A 16,144-nucleotide genomic window follows, 5' to 3' on the forward strand; every position below is an offset into this window, starting at 1 on the left:
GCAGGGCAGGTGCAGGCAGCGATCGGTTGAAGAGCATGCATTTAGTTTTACTTGTATTTAATAGCAATTGGAGGCCACGGAAGGAGAGTATTTAGAGGGCAAGTTGGTTAGGATTATATCTATGAGGGTGACCATGTTTACGGCTTTGGAGAGGTACCTGGTAGGTTCATTGATAAATGGTGTGAGATTGAGGGCATCAAGCTTAGATTGGAGGATGGCTGGGGTGTTAAGCATGTTCCAGTTTAGGTCGCCTAGCAGCACGAGCTCTGAAGATGGATGTGGGGCAATCAGTTCACATATGGTGTCCAGAGCACAGCTGGGGGCAGAGGGTGGTCTATAGCAGGCGGCAACAGTGAGACTTGTTTTTAGAGAGGTAGATTTTTAAATGTAGAAGTTCAAATTGTTTGGGTACAGACCTGGACAGTAGGACAGAACTCTGCAGGCTACCTTTGCAGTAGATTGCAAAAGCGCCCCCTTTGGCAGTTCTATCTTGTCTGAAAATTTGGTAGTTAGGGATGAAAATTTCAGAATTTTTGGTGGTCTTCCTAAGCCAGGATTCAGACACAGCTAGAACATCCTGTTTGGCAGAGTGTGCTAAAGCAGTGAATAAAAAAAACTTAGGGAGGAGGCTTCTAATGTTAACATGAATGAAACCAAGGCTATTACGGTTACAGAAGTCATCAAAAGAGAGCGCCTGGGGAATAGGAGTGGAGCTAGGCACTGCAGGGCAAGGATTCACCTCTACATCACCAGAGGAAAAGAGGAGGAGTAGGATAAGGGTACGGCTAAAAGCAATGAGAATTGGTCATCTAGAACGTCTGGAACAGAGAGTAAAAGGAGGTTTCTGGGGGCGATGAAATAGCTTCAAGGTATAATGTACAGACAAAGGTATGGTAGGATGTGAATACAGTGGAGGTAAACCTAGGTATTGAGTGATGATGAGAGAGATATTGTCTCTAGAAACATTGAAACCAGGAGATGTCATCGCATGTGTGGGTGGTGGAACTAATAGGTTGGATAAGGTATAGTGAGCAGGACTAGAGGCTCTACTGTGAAATAAGCCAATGAACACTAACCAGAACAGCAATGGACAAGGCATATTGACATTAAGGAGAGGCGTGCTTCCTCGAGTGATCAAAAGGGTCCAGTGAGTAGTAAGGTTGGTTGGGGTCACGGCGATTCAGACAGCTAGCCGGGCCATCAGTAGCAAGCTAGCATAGGATGGAGGTCTGTTTTTATCTACCTTGTGCGTTTCCGCCGTTAGGATTAGTGGGGTTCTGTGTGGTAGAGGGGATCAATCCAATTCGCAAAATAAATTGATATAGTTATTGAGCCCCAAGAAAAAAGAAAAAATTGTCTGATAGATCTATTCAGATAGCAGCCGATAAGACAGCTAACGATTAGCTGGCCGCAGATGTGTGTTCAGGTAACGTCGCGACGGAGGAGCCAGCTGGATAACTCCCTCAGGCAGATAACGTCGGTAGTTCAGTTGTGAAGGCCCGTTGGGGCTCCGAGTTGGGGATAGGTGATTGAGGTAAATAATACTTTCTTTTTTTAAACAAATTGGTGAGGCAGGTTGCAGTAGAGTGTTTTCAAGTTGAGTTTATGAAAAAAGAAAAAAATATATATAAAAAGGTATGCGAAGAATGTTGTAAATATATATATATATATATATATATATATATATATATATATATATATACACGGGACACGACAAGACGAGGACAAAGGACGTCTGACTGCTATGCCGTCTAATAATTAAATCAGTTTTGTATTAAATCAGTTTTGTATTTAATTGTATTTCCATTATGAATTCATGCAACATATCTTGACAGGCTACATATAACATCAGTGTGTTTGTTTATAATCCATATAAAGTACAGTCATTTCTTAAATTAGAGGTACATGTGAAAGTGAAACCATTGTTGAAATACTATAAAATACTATACACCACAGTGTTCGGGCTTGTCAGGGTACGTCTATGACACATAACAAAAGAGGTAGGGAGACCCTGTTGATCTGCGATGGGGCTGGGCTGAGAGGGATGGTTGAGTCCCAAATGGCACCCTATTTTCTAAATTGTTCACTACTTTTGACCAGGGCCCTGACCAAGGACTAGGGTGCAATTTGGTATATAGCCAGGGACTCCAGCCATGTGTGAGTCTACACTTGTTATCCAACTTGTGGAATGGAGAGGTCTGGCTACAGCTAGGCCACAGATATTTTTTTTCATCTTGTGTAATCACTTGGCCTTTGCAATTAGATCGAGATTGCTTTTATTTCTAGCGGGAGATGGGGAACAAGCCCTGGCCACCTGTCAGGGGCACAGATCCTTAATCACTGGCCTTGAGTAAACCTTGCGAGTTTTAAAGATGTTTTAATGACCTGCCCTTTCCCCGCATCGCTCGCTCATCTGACTATTAGCGCCGGGGAGGACAGGGGGCTAATTGAAGTGTCACTCAGTGGAGAATTGTATTCTGTCTTCCCTCTCTCTCTTTTTCTTTTGGCGAGGAGAGAGTCATCTGTTCGAATATGAAATCTTGGCCCATTTGAAAACTCGGCTGAGTGAGATGACCACTGATTATATACAATGGAATCTCAATTATGATTATAGAGAAAACATAATAAGGATTGTTCTGATAAAGCTGTTGGAGTTGTCAGAGAGCGAGTTAGTGTGTGTGACTGATGAAGAGACTGCTGTTGCCATGTGTGCCAAGCAAAAACATTCAAACTGATAAATACATAAATACATTTTCTATGAAAAATGAATAGCCGTGATATTATTGTGAACTTTGCTGAATAGGCATATATTACCTAATCAAAGAGTGGCTCAGACATTTTGTCATTGGAAAAGTCAGTTAGAAGAGGGGGATATTAGATTACTGTCAATTTTCAAGGACTGCAATTCTTAAGAAAGGCAAGGATTTTAAATATACATGCATTGCAATACAAGGTTCTGTACATTTTGATTCAGCCTACCATTACTCATCATGGGAGCTGAACCCATGGCCATGAATCAGCTAATAATGTTTACCCACCACAGTGTATGGATAAAACAGCCAGCAGCATACCACCCTGCATCCCACTGCTGTCTAGCCTCTGAAGCTAATCTTGTCTCCTGGATGGGAGAGGGCCAGTAGTAGGCACTCTTTTCTCTGGTCTAATTATTTTTTGTTATCCCAATGCCCAAGGGAAGTGATTGGGGACATTGCCCTGTGTAGGATGTCGTCTTTCAGGTGGGATGTTAAATGGGTGTCCTGACTCTCTGTGGTCTCTCTGTGGTCACAAAAGAACCCATGGCACTTAATCGTAAGAGTAGGGATGTTAACCCCAGTGTCCTGGCTAAATTCCCAAATCTGACTCTTATACAGTACCTCACAGCCACCTAATCATCAAATCAAATTTGATTTGTCACATGCGCCGTGTACAACAGTAAAAAATAAAAGCAACAATAACAATAACAAGGATGTGTACAGGGGGTACCGGTACCGAGTCAATGTGCGGGCGTACAGGTTACTTGAGGTAATTTAGATAATATGCACATGTAGGTATTGGTAAAGTGACTATGTATGCATAGAAAATAAACAGTGTGTAGCAGCAGTGTAAAATAAGGGAGGGGGGTGCAATTCAAATAGTCTGGGTAGCCATTTGAATAGATTTTCAGTAGTCTTATGGCTTGGGGGTACATGTTTACAATGCATTGCTATTCACCATTATCACTGGACTATTTGTTGAACTTGCTCTTGCATAAGTCTAACCTGAGTTAATAAATGAACTATAGATACAAACCTATCTGGACACACCTTCAAATTAGTGGATTCAGCTATTTCAGCCACATCCGTCACTGGCAGGTGTATAAAATTGAGCACACAGCCATGCAACCTCCATAGACAAACATCGGTAGTAGAATGGCCCTTCCTGAAGAGCTCAGTGACTTTCAACGTGCCACCGTCATAGCATGCCACCTTACAAACTTGTCAGTCGGTCAAAATTCTGCCCAAAAAGAACTGCCCCGGTCAACTGGAAGGGCTGTTATTGTGAAATGTAAATGTCTAGGAGAAACAACAGCTCAGCCGCGAGGTGGCAGGCCACACAAGCTCACAGCTGTTAAGAAGCCTTTTGGACCTAGACTTGGCACTCATGTACTACTTGCCATGCGGTAACGGAGAGAACAGTCTATGACTAGGGTGGCTGCCTGGTATGGAGGTCCTTGATGGCACGAAGCTTGCCCCCAGTGATGTACTGGGTCATACGCACTACCCTGTGTAGCGCCTTGCGGTCGGAGGCCGAGCAGTTGCAATATCAGCTGTAGAACTTTTAGGATGTGAGGACCCATGCCAAATCTTTGTAGTCTCCTGAGGGGAAATGGCAATAATTTGCCCTCTTCATGACTGTCTTGGTGTGTTTGGACCAAGATACTTTGGTGATCTGGACACCAAGGAACTTGAAGCTCTCAACCTGCTCCACTACAGCCCCGTCGATGAGAATGGAGGCGTGCTTTGCCCCCCTCGTTTTCCCGTAGTCCACAATCACCTCCTTTGTCTTGATCACATTGAGGGATAGGTTTTTGTCCAGGCATTGTGTCTCTGACCCCCTCCCTATTGGCTGTCTCATCATTGTCAGGGATCAGGCCTACCACCATTGTGTCGTCAGCAAACTTTTTCATTTATTTCATTTAATTTAACCTTTATTTAACTAGGCAAGTCAGTTAAGAACAAATTCTTATTTACAATGACAGCCTAGGAACAGTGGGTTAACTGCCTTGTTCAGGGGCAGAATGGCAGATTTTTACCTTGTCAGCTGGGGGATTTGATCTAGTAACTTTTTGGTTACTGGCCCAACGCTCAAACCACTAGATTACCTGCCGCCCCTGCCACCCTTTAATGATGATGTTGGAGTCGTGATTGGCCATGCAGTCATGGGTGAACAAGGATTACAGGAGGGGACTAAGCACGTACCTCTGAGGGTACCCTGTGTTGAGGATCAGCGTGGCAGATGTGTAGTTGCCTACCATTACCACCTAGGGCTGGCCCATCAGGAAGTCCAGGATCCAGTTGTAGAGTGAGGTGTTTAGTCCCAGGGTCGTTAGCTTAGTAATGAGCTTTGAGGGCACTATGGTGTTGAACACTGAGCTGTATTCAATGAACAGCGTTCTCATGTAGGTGTTCCTTTTGTCCAGGTGGGAAACGGCAGTGTGGACTGAAATAGAGATGGCATCATCTGTGGATCTGTTGGGGCGGTAAGCAAATTGGAGTGGGTCTAGGGTTTCTGGGATGATGGTGTGGATGTGAATCGTGATCAGCTTTTCAAAGTACTTCATGGCAACAGATGTGAGTGCTATGGATCGTTAGTCATTTTGGCAGGTTACCTTTCTGTTCTTGGGCACAAGGACTATGGTGGTCTGCTTTAACATACTCAGACAGGGAGAGTTTGAAAATGTCAGTTACGACACTGGTCAGTTGGTCCGCACATGCTCGCAGAACACTTCCTGGTAATCCGTCTGGCCCTGCGGCCTTGTGAATGTTAACATGTTTAAAGGTCTTACTCACATCGCGTCACGTCTGGGTTCACTGACCTCAGTGAACCCAGACTTCTCTCGCACTGAAAAAAAGCGTAGAGCTGCCGCTTTCAAGAAGTGGGACTCTAACCTGGAAGATTATAAGAAATCCCGCTATGCTCGTCAATACAGGACTAAGATCCAATTGTACTACACCGGCTCAGATTCTCGTCGGATGTGGCATGGCCGAGAGCTGCCCAGTGACACGAGCATACCAGATGATCTAAACTACTTCTATGCTCGCTTCGAACCAAATAATACTGATACACAATACCATTTTATATAGTATGGGTTTGCATTCTACACAACACCATTTTATATAAAATGGTATTGTGTAGAATGCAAACCCATACTAAAAAAAACCATACTCAAAAATTCTACTGAGTTTTTCAATTTTATATAAAATGGTATTGTGTAGAATGCAAACCCATACATCTCAACACAGCCAGCATGCTTCTTCCAATCAGTCTACATTCGAGGGAGAATCAAGGAGCTTGCTGGCTACAGCACCACAGCACCAAGCCCTGTCCCATCTGCTCCTGTCACAAGTGTTCACCTGCCCAAATATATTTGTGCAGGCATGGATGTGCCTAAGGGCCAAAAGGGCACGGTATGGAGGCGTTGCTGTGTTGTTTGCAAGATGAAGTCTCCATCACATGCACCACATGCTCAGTGACCCTCTGCTTTACATCAGAAAGAGACTGCTGTGGCATCTGGCATCAGCAGCAGAATATTGTCTAGAGTTTTGGCAAAGTTGGTGGGGTTATATGGCAAAGTGGGTGGGGGCTAGGGTCAGTATGTTATATCTGGAGTACTTTTCCTGTCTTATCCGGTGTCTTGTGTGACCTGAGCCCTTGGACCATGCTTCAGGACTACCTGCCATGATGACTCCTTGCTGTCCCCGGTCCACCTGGCCTTGCTGCTGTTCCAGTTTCAACTGTTCTGCCTGCGGCTATGGAACCCTAAACTGTGCATTTTTACTCTTGACGTGCTGTCCTGTTGCACCCTCTACAACCACTGTGATCTCCACCCGGCACAGCCAGAAGAGGACTGGCCACCCCTCATAGCCTGGTTCCTCTCTAGGTTTCTTCCTAGGTTTTTTCCTTTCTACTGAGTTTTTCCTAGCCACCGTGCTTCTACACCTGCATTGCTTGCTGTTTGGGGTTTTAGGCTGGGGCTATATAAATTGATTTGCTATTTGATAGAGGACTGGGGGTCTTCCAAATATTGAAAGTGTGTAAATAGTTACCCATGTTATTTTGTAAATGTGTATATATATATTTTTTTTTAATCAATAATTATTTTTTCCCCTATTTTTTTTTTTTTTGGGGGGGGGGTGGGTTAGAATACCATGTTGGTATTTTGTATATAGTTATTTGTTTCAAAAAGTATACCTTCACCAATTTGGCCACTTTTGGGCTAGTTGTGTGGGACACCTGGGTGACTTCATGATAAATGTCATGTAGCACACTCATTTTGGAAGTTATCATTCTGAAACTTGCACAAGTAATGTTGCCCTCTTATATTTTTCACTGAAATTGTCCCCATCATCCTATCTGAATGTTTGTTTTATCTTGTTAATTTTAAAGATGATGATACAAAAAATAAAAATAAAAAACGTATGTTTTTTTCCATTGTTTTATCTAAACCAGATCTATTGTGTTGTATTCTCCAACATTCAATTCACATTTACACAAACTTCAGAGTGTTTTCTATCAAATGGTACCAAGAATATGCATATCCTTGGTTCTGTGCCTGTTAGATTTGGGTATGTCTTCAGGTGGAAATTGCACAAAGTAGGGGGGAGCTCTAAGAGGTTATTAAATAGGTCAACACTCACAAGGTCGCAGGGCCAGATGGATTTGTATTTGTATTTAGTATGGTTCCCCATTAGCTGCTGCCACAGCAGTTACTGTTCCTGGGGTCCAGCATTATTAAGGCAGTTTATACAATTTTAAATCATTCCAATACATTCACAGATTTCACAACACACTGTGTGCCCTCAGGCCCCTACTCCACCACTACCACATATCTACAGTACTAAATCCATGTGTATGTATTGTGCGTATGTTGTGTGTTGTATGCATGTGTCTGTGTAGCTTCACAGTCACCCACTGTTCCATAAGGTGTTTTTTTAATCTGTTTTTTAAATGTAATTTTACTGCTTAGGTCAGTTACTTGATGTGGAATAGAGTTCCATGTAGTCATGGCTCTATGGAGTACTGTGTGCCTCCCATAGTCTGTTCTGGACTTCGGGACTGTGAAGAGACATCTTGTGGCATGTCTTGTGGGGTATGTCCGAGCTGTGTGCCAGTAGTTTAGACAGACAGCTTGGGGCTTTCAACATGTCAATACCTCTCATAAATAAAAGTAGTGATGAGGTGAAACTCTCCTCCACTTTCAGCCAGTAGAGATTTACATGCATGTTATTAATATTAGCTCTCTGTGTACATCCAAGGGACAGCCGTGCTGCCCCGATCTGAGCCAATTGCAAAGTCCTTTTTTGTGGCACCTGACCACACTGAACAGTAGTCAAGGCGCGTCAAAACTAGGGCCTGTAGGACCTGCCTTGTTGATAATGATGTTAAGAAGGCAGCGCATGACTTTATGATAGACAGACTTCTCCCCATCTTAGCTACTACTGCATCAATATGTTTTGACCATGACAGTTTACAATCTAGTGTTACTCAGTTTTGCTCAATTTCCATATGATTTATTACAAGATTTAGTTCAAATCAAATCAAATCAAATTTATTTATATAGCCCTTTGTACATCAGCTGATATCTCAAAGTGCTGTACAGAAACCCAGCCTAAAACCCCAAACAGCAAGCAATGCAGGTGTAGAAGCACGGTGGCTAGGAAAAACTCCCTAGAAAGGCCAAAACCTAGGAAGAAACCTAGAGAGGAACCAGACTATGTGGGGTGGCCAGTCCTCTTCTGGCTGTGCCGGGTGGAGATTATAACAGAACATGACCAAGATGTTCAAATGTTCATAAATGACCAGCATGGTCGAATAATAATAAGACAGAACAGTTGAAACTGGAGCAGCAGCACAGTCAGGTGGACTGGGGACAGCAAGGAGTCATCATGTCAGGTATTCCTTGAGGTTAATGTTTAGTGAGTGTTGTTCCAAAAACATTGCTTTTAGTTTTAGAAATATTTAGGGTTAACTTATTCCTTGCCACCCACTCTGAAACTATCTGCAGCTCTTTCTTGAGTGTTGCGTCTGAGTCATTTCAGTCGCTGTAGTAGCTGACTTGTATAGTGTTGAGTCATCCGTACACATACAGTGGGGCAAAAAAGTATTTAGTCAGCCACCAATTGTGCAAGTTCTCCCACTTAAAAATATGAGAGAGGCCTGCAATTTTCATCATATGTGCACTTCAACTATGACAGACAAAATGAGAAGAAAAAAATCCAGAAAATCACATTATAGGATTTTTAATGAATTTATTTGCAAATTATGGTGGAAAATAAGTATTTGGTCATCTACAAACAAGCAAGATTTCTGGCTCTCACAGACCTGTAACTTCTTCTTTAAGAGGCTCCTCTGTCCTCCACTCTTCACCTGTATTAATGGCACCTGTTTGAACTTGTTATCAGTATAAAAGACACCTGTCCACAACCTCAAACAGTCACACTCCAAACTCCACTATGGCCAAGACCAAAGAGCTGTCAAAGGACACCAAACAAAATTGTAGACCTGCACCAGGCTGGGAATCAATCAACTGTGGGAGCAATTATTAGGAAATGGAAGACATACAAGACCACTGATAATCTCCCTCGATCTGGGGCTCCGCGCAAGATCTCACCCCGTGGGGTCAAAATGATCACAAGAACAGTGAGCAAAAATCCCAGAACCACACGGGGGGACCTAGTGAATGACCTGCAGAGAGCTGGGACCAAAGTAACAAAGCCTACCATCAGTACGCTGTCAGGGACTCAAATGCTGCAGTGCCAGACATGTCCCCCTGCTTAAGCCAGTACATGTCCAGGCCCGTCTGAAGTTTGCAAGAGAGCATTTGAATGATCCAGAAGAAGATTGGGAGAATGTCATATGGTCAGATGAAACCAAAATATAACTTTTTGGTAAAATTCTCAACTCGTCGTGTTTGGAGGACAAAGAATGCTGAGTTGCATCCAAAGAACACCATACCTACTGTGAAGAATGGGGGTGGAAACATCATGCTTTGGGGCTGTTTTTCTGCAAAGGGACCAGGACGACTGATCCGTGTAAAGGAAAGAATGAATGGGGCCATGTATCGTGAGATTTTGAGTCAGCAAGGGCATTGAAGATGAAACGTGGCTGGGTCTTTCAGCATGACAATGATCCCAAACACACCGCCCGGGCAACGAAGGAGTGGCTTCGTAAGAAGCATTTCAAGGTCCTGGAGTGGCCTAGTCAGTCTCCAGATCTCAACCCCATAGAAAATCTTTGGAGGGAGTTGAAAGTCCGTGTTGCCCAGCAACAACCCCAAAACATCACTGCTCTAGAGGAGATCTGCATGGAGGAATGGGCCAAAATACCAGCAACAGTGTGTGAAAACCTTGTGAAGACTTACAGAAAACGTTTGACCTCTGTCATTGCCAACAAAGGGTATATAACAAAGTATTGAGATAAACTTTTGTTATTGACCAAATACTTATTTTCCACCATAATTTGCAAATAAATTCATTCAAAATCCTACAATGTGATTTTCTGGATTTTTTTTCTCATTTTGTCTGTCATAGTTGAATTGTACCTATGATGACATTTTCAGGCCTCTCTCATCTTTTTAAGTGGGAGAACTTGCACAATTGGTGGCTGACTAAATACTTTTTTGCCCCACTGTAGATACTCTGGCTTTACTCAAAGTCAGTGGCGTGTCATTAGTAAAAATGTCAAAAAGTAAGGTGCCTAAACTACTACCATAGGGAATTCCTGATTCTAACTGAATAATATTTGATAGATTCCATTAGAGAACACCCTCTGTAATATGTTAGACAAGTAACTCTTTATCCACATTATAGCAGGTGGTGTAACGCCATAACACATACATTTTTCTACCAGCAGACTATGATCAATAATGTCAAAAGCTGCACTGAAGTCTAACAAGACAGCCCCCACAATAATTGCATCATCAATTTCTCTCTGCTGTGCTTGTTGAGTGTCCTTCCCTATAAACATGCGGAAATTCTGTTGTCAATTTGTTTACTGTAAAATACCATTGTATCTGGTCAAACACATTTTTTTCCAGAAGTTTACTAAGGGTTGGTAACAGGCTGATTGGTTGTCTATTTGAGCAAGTAAAAGGGGCTTTACTATTCTTGGGTAGCGGAATGAATTTAGCTTCACTCCAGGCCTGAGGGCACAAGGGTTAAATTGAAGATATCGTCTGCTATTATCCTCAGTAATTTTCCATCTAAACTCAGTAAAAAAAGAAACATCCACTCACTGTCAACTGCGTTTATTTTCAGCAATCTTAACATGTGAAAATATTTGTATGAATATAGCAAGATTCAACAACTGAGACATACAATTGAATAAGCTCCATAGACATGTGACTAACAGAAATGAAATAATGTGTCCCTGAACAAAGGGGGGGGGGGGATCAAATCAAAAGTAACAATATATGGTGTGGCCACCAGCTGCATTAAGTACTGCAGTGTATCTCCTCCTCATGGACTGCACCAGATTTGCCAGTTCTTGCTGTGAGATGTTACCCCACCAAGGCACCTGCAAGTTCCCGGACATTTCTGGGGGGAATGGTCCTAGCCCTCACCCTCCGATCCAACAGGTCCCAGACGTGCTCAATGGGATTGAGATCCGGACTCTTCGCTGGCCATGGCAGAACACTGACATACCTGTCTTGCAGGAAATCACGCGCAGAACGAGCAATATGGCTGGTGGTATTGTCATGCTGGAGGGTCATGTCAGGATGAGCCTGCAGGAAGGGTACCACATGAGGGAGGAGGATGTCTTCCCATGTAACGCACAGCATTGAGATTGCCTGCAACGACAACAAGGTCAGTCCGATGATGCTGTGACACACCGCCCCAGACCATGACGGATCCTCCACCTCCAAATCGATCCAGCTCCAGAGTACAGGCCTCGGTGTAACGCTCATTCCTTCGACGATAAACGCGAACCCGACCATCACACCTGGTGAGACAAAACTGCGACTCGTCAGTGAAGAGCACTTTTTGCCAGTCCTGTCTGGTCCAGCGACGGTGGGTTTGTGCCCATAGGCAACGTTGATGCCGGTGATTTCTGGTGAGGTGCCTTACAACGGGCCTACAAGCCCTCAGTCCAGCCTCTCTCAGCCTATTGCGGACAGTCTGAGCACTGACGGAGGGATTGTGCATTCCTTATGTAACTCAGGCAGTTGTTGTTGCCATCCTATACCGGTCCCGCAGGTGTGATGTTCGGATGTACCAATCCTGTGCAGGTGTTGTTATACGTGGTCTGCCACTACGAGGATGATCAGCTGTCCATCCAAGGTAGCACTGTTAACCTGGCCACATCTGCAGTCCTCATGCCTCCCTGCAGCGTGCCTAAGGAATGTTCACGCAGATGAGCAGGTACCCTGGGCATCTTTCTTTTGGCGTTTTTCAAAGTCAGTAGGAAGGCCTCTTTAGTGTCCTAAGTTTTCTATAACTTTTACCTTAATTGCCTACCATCTGTAAGCTGTTAGTGTCTTAACAACCATTCCACAGGTGCATGTTCATTATTACTTTATAGTTCATTGAACAATCATGGGAATCAGTGTTAAACCCTTTAAAATGACGATCTGTGATGTTATTTTGATTTTACGAATTATCTTTGATTGACAGGTTCCTTTTTTTGCTGAGTTTAGATTGTCAGACCCTGGTGGCTTGTCGTTGTTGATAGACAATAACTATTTATCACTCTCCCACACTGACTACGGAATTTAAAAGTAAAATTCTGCCTTTCATAATTTGGTCCGATATACTTGGATGTGTAGTGTCAGCGTTTGTTGCCGGCATGTCATCCCTAAGTTTTCTAATCTTGCCAATGAAAAAGTCATTAAAGCTGTTTGCAATATCAGTGGGCTTTGTGATGATTGAGCCATTTGATTCAATGAATGAAGGAGCCGAGTTGGCTTTTTTTCCCAAAACTTCATTTAAGGTGCCCCAAAGCTTTTTATAATCATCCTTTATATAAGTTGTATTTGTTTCATATTGTAGTTTATTTTTATTTAGTTTAGCCACATGATTTCTTAATTTGCAGTGTGTTGACCAATCAGTTGGGCTGCCAGACTTAATTGCCTTACCTTTTGCCTCATCCCTCTCAACCATACAATTTTTCAATTACTCACAAATAACAGTTTTTACAGTCATTTTCTTAATGGGTACGTGATTATTATTAACTGGAATAAGTCATTTCATAAATGCGTCAAGTGTAGTGTCTGGTTGCTCCTCATTACACACCACAGAGCAGCAAATATTCTTTACATCATCAACATATGATTACCAGGCCGTGTACTCCGAGCATGCGCTGACCAACTGGCAAGTGTCTTCACTGACATTTTCAACCTCTTTCTGTCTGAGTCTGCAATACCAACATGTTTCAAGCAGACCACCATAGTACGTGTGACCAAGAACACAAAGGTAACCTGCCTAAATGACTACCGAACTGTAGCACTCAGTCTGTAGACATGAAGTGCTACAGAGTCAACACCATTATCCCAGAAACCCTAGACCCACTCGCATAGGCATACTGCCCAAACAGATCCACAGATGACACAATCTCAATCGCACTCCACACTGCCCTTTCTCACCTGGACAAAAGGAACACCTATGAGAGAATGCTGTTTTCTGCCCCTCCCAAAATATAGAATTTGTAGATAATTGGCCCTCTTTCTGGGACTCACCCACAAACAGGACCAAGCCTGACCTGCTGAGGAGTGACGGACTCCATCCTAGCTGGAGGGGTGCTCTCATCTTATCTACCAACATAGACAGGGCTCTAACTCCTCTAGCTCCACAATGAAAGTGGGTGCAGGCCAGGCAGCAGGCTGTTAGCCAGCCTGCCAGCATAGTGGAGTCTGCCACTAGCACAGTCAGCTCAGCTATCACCATTGAGACCGTGTCTGTGCCTCGACCTAGGTTGGGCAAAACTAAACATGGCGGTGTTCGCCTTAGCAATCTCACTAGGATAAAGACCACCTCCATTCCTGTCATTATTGAAAGAGATCATGATACCTCACATCTCAAAATAGGGCTACTTAATGTTAGATCCCTTACTTCAAAGTCAATTATAGTCAATGAACTAATCACTGATCAGAATCTTGATGTGATTGGCCTGACTGAAACATGGCTTAAGCCTGAGGAATTTACTGTGTTAAATGAGGCCTCACCTCCTGGCTACACTAGTGACCATATCCCCCCTGCATCCCGCAAAGGCGGAGGTGTTGCTAACATTTACGATAGCAAATTTCAATTTACAAAAAAAAAGAAATGACGTTTTTGTCTTTTGAGCTTCTAGTCATGAAATCTATGCAGCCTACTCAATCACTTTTTATAGCTACTGTTTACAGGCCTCCTGGGCCATATACAGCGTTCCTCATTGAGTTCCCTGAATTCCTTGTAGTCATAGCAGATAATATTTTAATCTTTGGTGACTTTAATATTCACATGGAAAAGTCCACAGACCCACTCCAAAAGGCTTTCGGAGCCATCATCGACTCAGTGGGTTTTGTCCAACATGTCTCTGGACCCACTCACTGTCACAGTCATACTCTGGACCTAGTTTTGTCCCATGGAATAAATGTTGTGGATCTTAATGTTTTTCCTCATAATCCTGGACTATCGGACCACCATTTTATTATGTTTGCAATTGCAACAAATAATCTGCTCAGACCCCAACCAAGGAACATCAAAAGTCGTGCTATAAATTCACAGACAACACAAAGATTCCTTGATGTCCTTCCAGATTCCCTCTGGCTACCCAAGGACGCCAGAAGACAAAAATCAATTAACCACCTAACTGAGGAACTCAATTTAACCTGGCGCAATACCCTAGATGCAGTTGCACCCCTAAAAACTAAAAACATTTCTCATAAGAAACTAGCTCCCTGGTACACAGAAAATATCGGAGCTCTGAAGCAAGCGTCCAGAAACTGGAACACCAAACTGGAAGTCTTCCGACTAGCTTGGAAAGACAGTACTGTGCAGTACCGAAGAGCCCTTACTGCTGCTCGATCATCCTATTTTTCTAACTTAATTGAGGAAAATAAGAAAAATCCGAAATTCCTTTTTGATACTGTCGCAAAGCTAACTAAAAAGCAGCATTCCCCAAGAGAGGATGGCTTTCACTTTAGCAGTGATAAATTCATGAACTTCTTTGAGGAAAAGATCATGATTATTAGAAAGCAAATTATGGACTCCTCATTAAATCTGCGTATTCCTTCAAAGCTCAGTTGTCCTGAGTCTGCACAACTCTGCCAGGACCTAGGATCAAGAGAGACGCTCAAGTGTTTTAGAACTATATCTCTTGACACAATGATGAAAATAATCATGGCCTCTAAACCTTCAAGCTGCATACTGGACCCTATTCCAACTAAACTACTGAAAGAGCTGCTTCCTGTGCTTGGCCCTCCTATGTTGAACAGAATAAACGGCTCTCTATCCACCGGATGTGTACCAAACTCACTAAAAGTGGCAGTAATAAAGCTTCTCTTGAAAAAGCCAAACCTTGACCCAGAAAATATAAAAAACTATCGGCCTATATCGAATCTTCCATTCCTCTCAAAAATTTTAGAAAAGGCTGTTGCGCAGCAACTCACTGCCTTCCTGAAGACAAACAATGGTTTATGCCCCATCATAGCACTGAGACTGCACTTGTGAAGGTGGTAAATGACCTTTGGCATCAGACCGAGGCTCTGCATCTGTCCTCGTGCTCCTAGGCCTTAGTGCTGCTTTTGATACCATCGATCACCACATTATTTTGGAGAGATTGGAAACCCAAATTGGTCTACACGGACAAGTTCTGGCCTGTTTTAGATCTTATCTGTCGGAAATATATCAGTTTGTCTCTGAATGGTTTGTCCTCTGACAAATCAACTGTAAATTTCGGTGTTCCTCAAGGTTCTGTTTTAGGACCACTATTGTTTTCACTATATATTTTACCTCTTGGGGATGTCATTCGAAAACATAATGTTAACTTTCACTGCTATGCGGATGACACACAGCTGTACATTTCAATGAAACATGGTGAAGCCCCAAAATTGCCCTCGCTAGAAGCATGTGTTTCAGACATAAGGAAGTGAATGGCTGCAAACTTTCTACTTTTAAACTCGGACAAAACAGAGATGCTTGTTCTAGGTCCCAAGAAACAAAGAGATCTTCTGTTGAATCTGACAATTAATCTTAATGGTTGTACAGCCGTCTCAAATAAAACTGTGAAGGACCTCGGCGTTACTCTGGACCCTGATCTCTCTTTTGAAGAACATATCAAGACCCTTTCAAGGACAGCTTTTTTCCATCTACGTAACATTGCAAAAATCAGAAACTTTCTGTCCAAAAATGATGCAGAAAAATTAATCCATGCTTTTGTCACTTCTAGGTTAGACTACTGCAATGCT

The sequence above is a fragment of the Oncorhynchus mykiss genome, chromosome 12, assembly GCF_013265735.2.
Source record: "Oncorhynchus mykiss isolate Arlee chromosome 12, USDA_OmykA_1.1, whole genome shotgun sequence".
Classification (NCBI taxonomy): domain Eukaryota; kingdom Metazoa; phylum Chordata; class Actinopteri; order Salmoniformes; family Salmonidae; genus Oncorhynchus; species Oncorhynchus mykiss.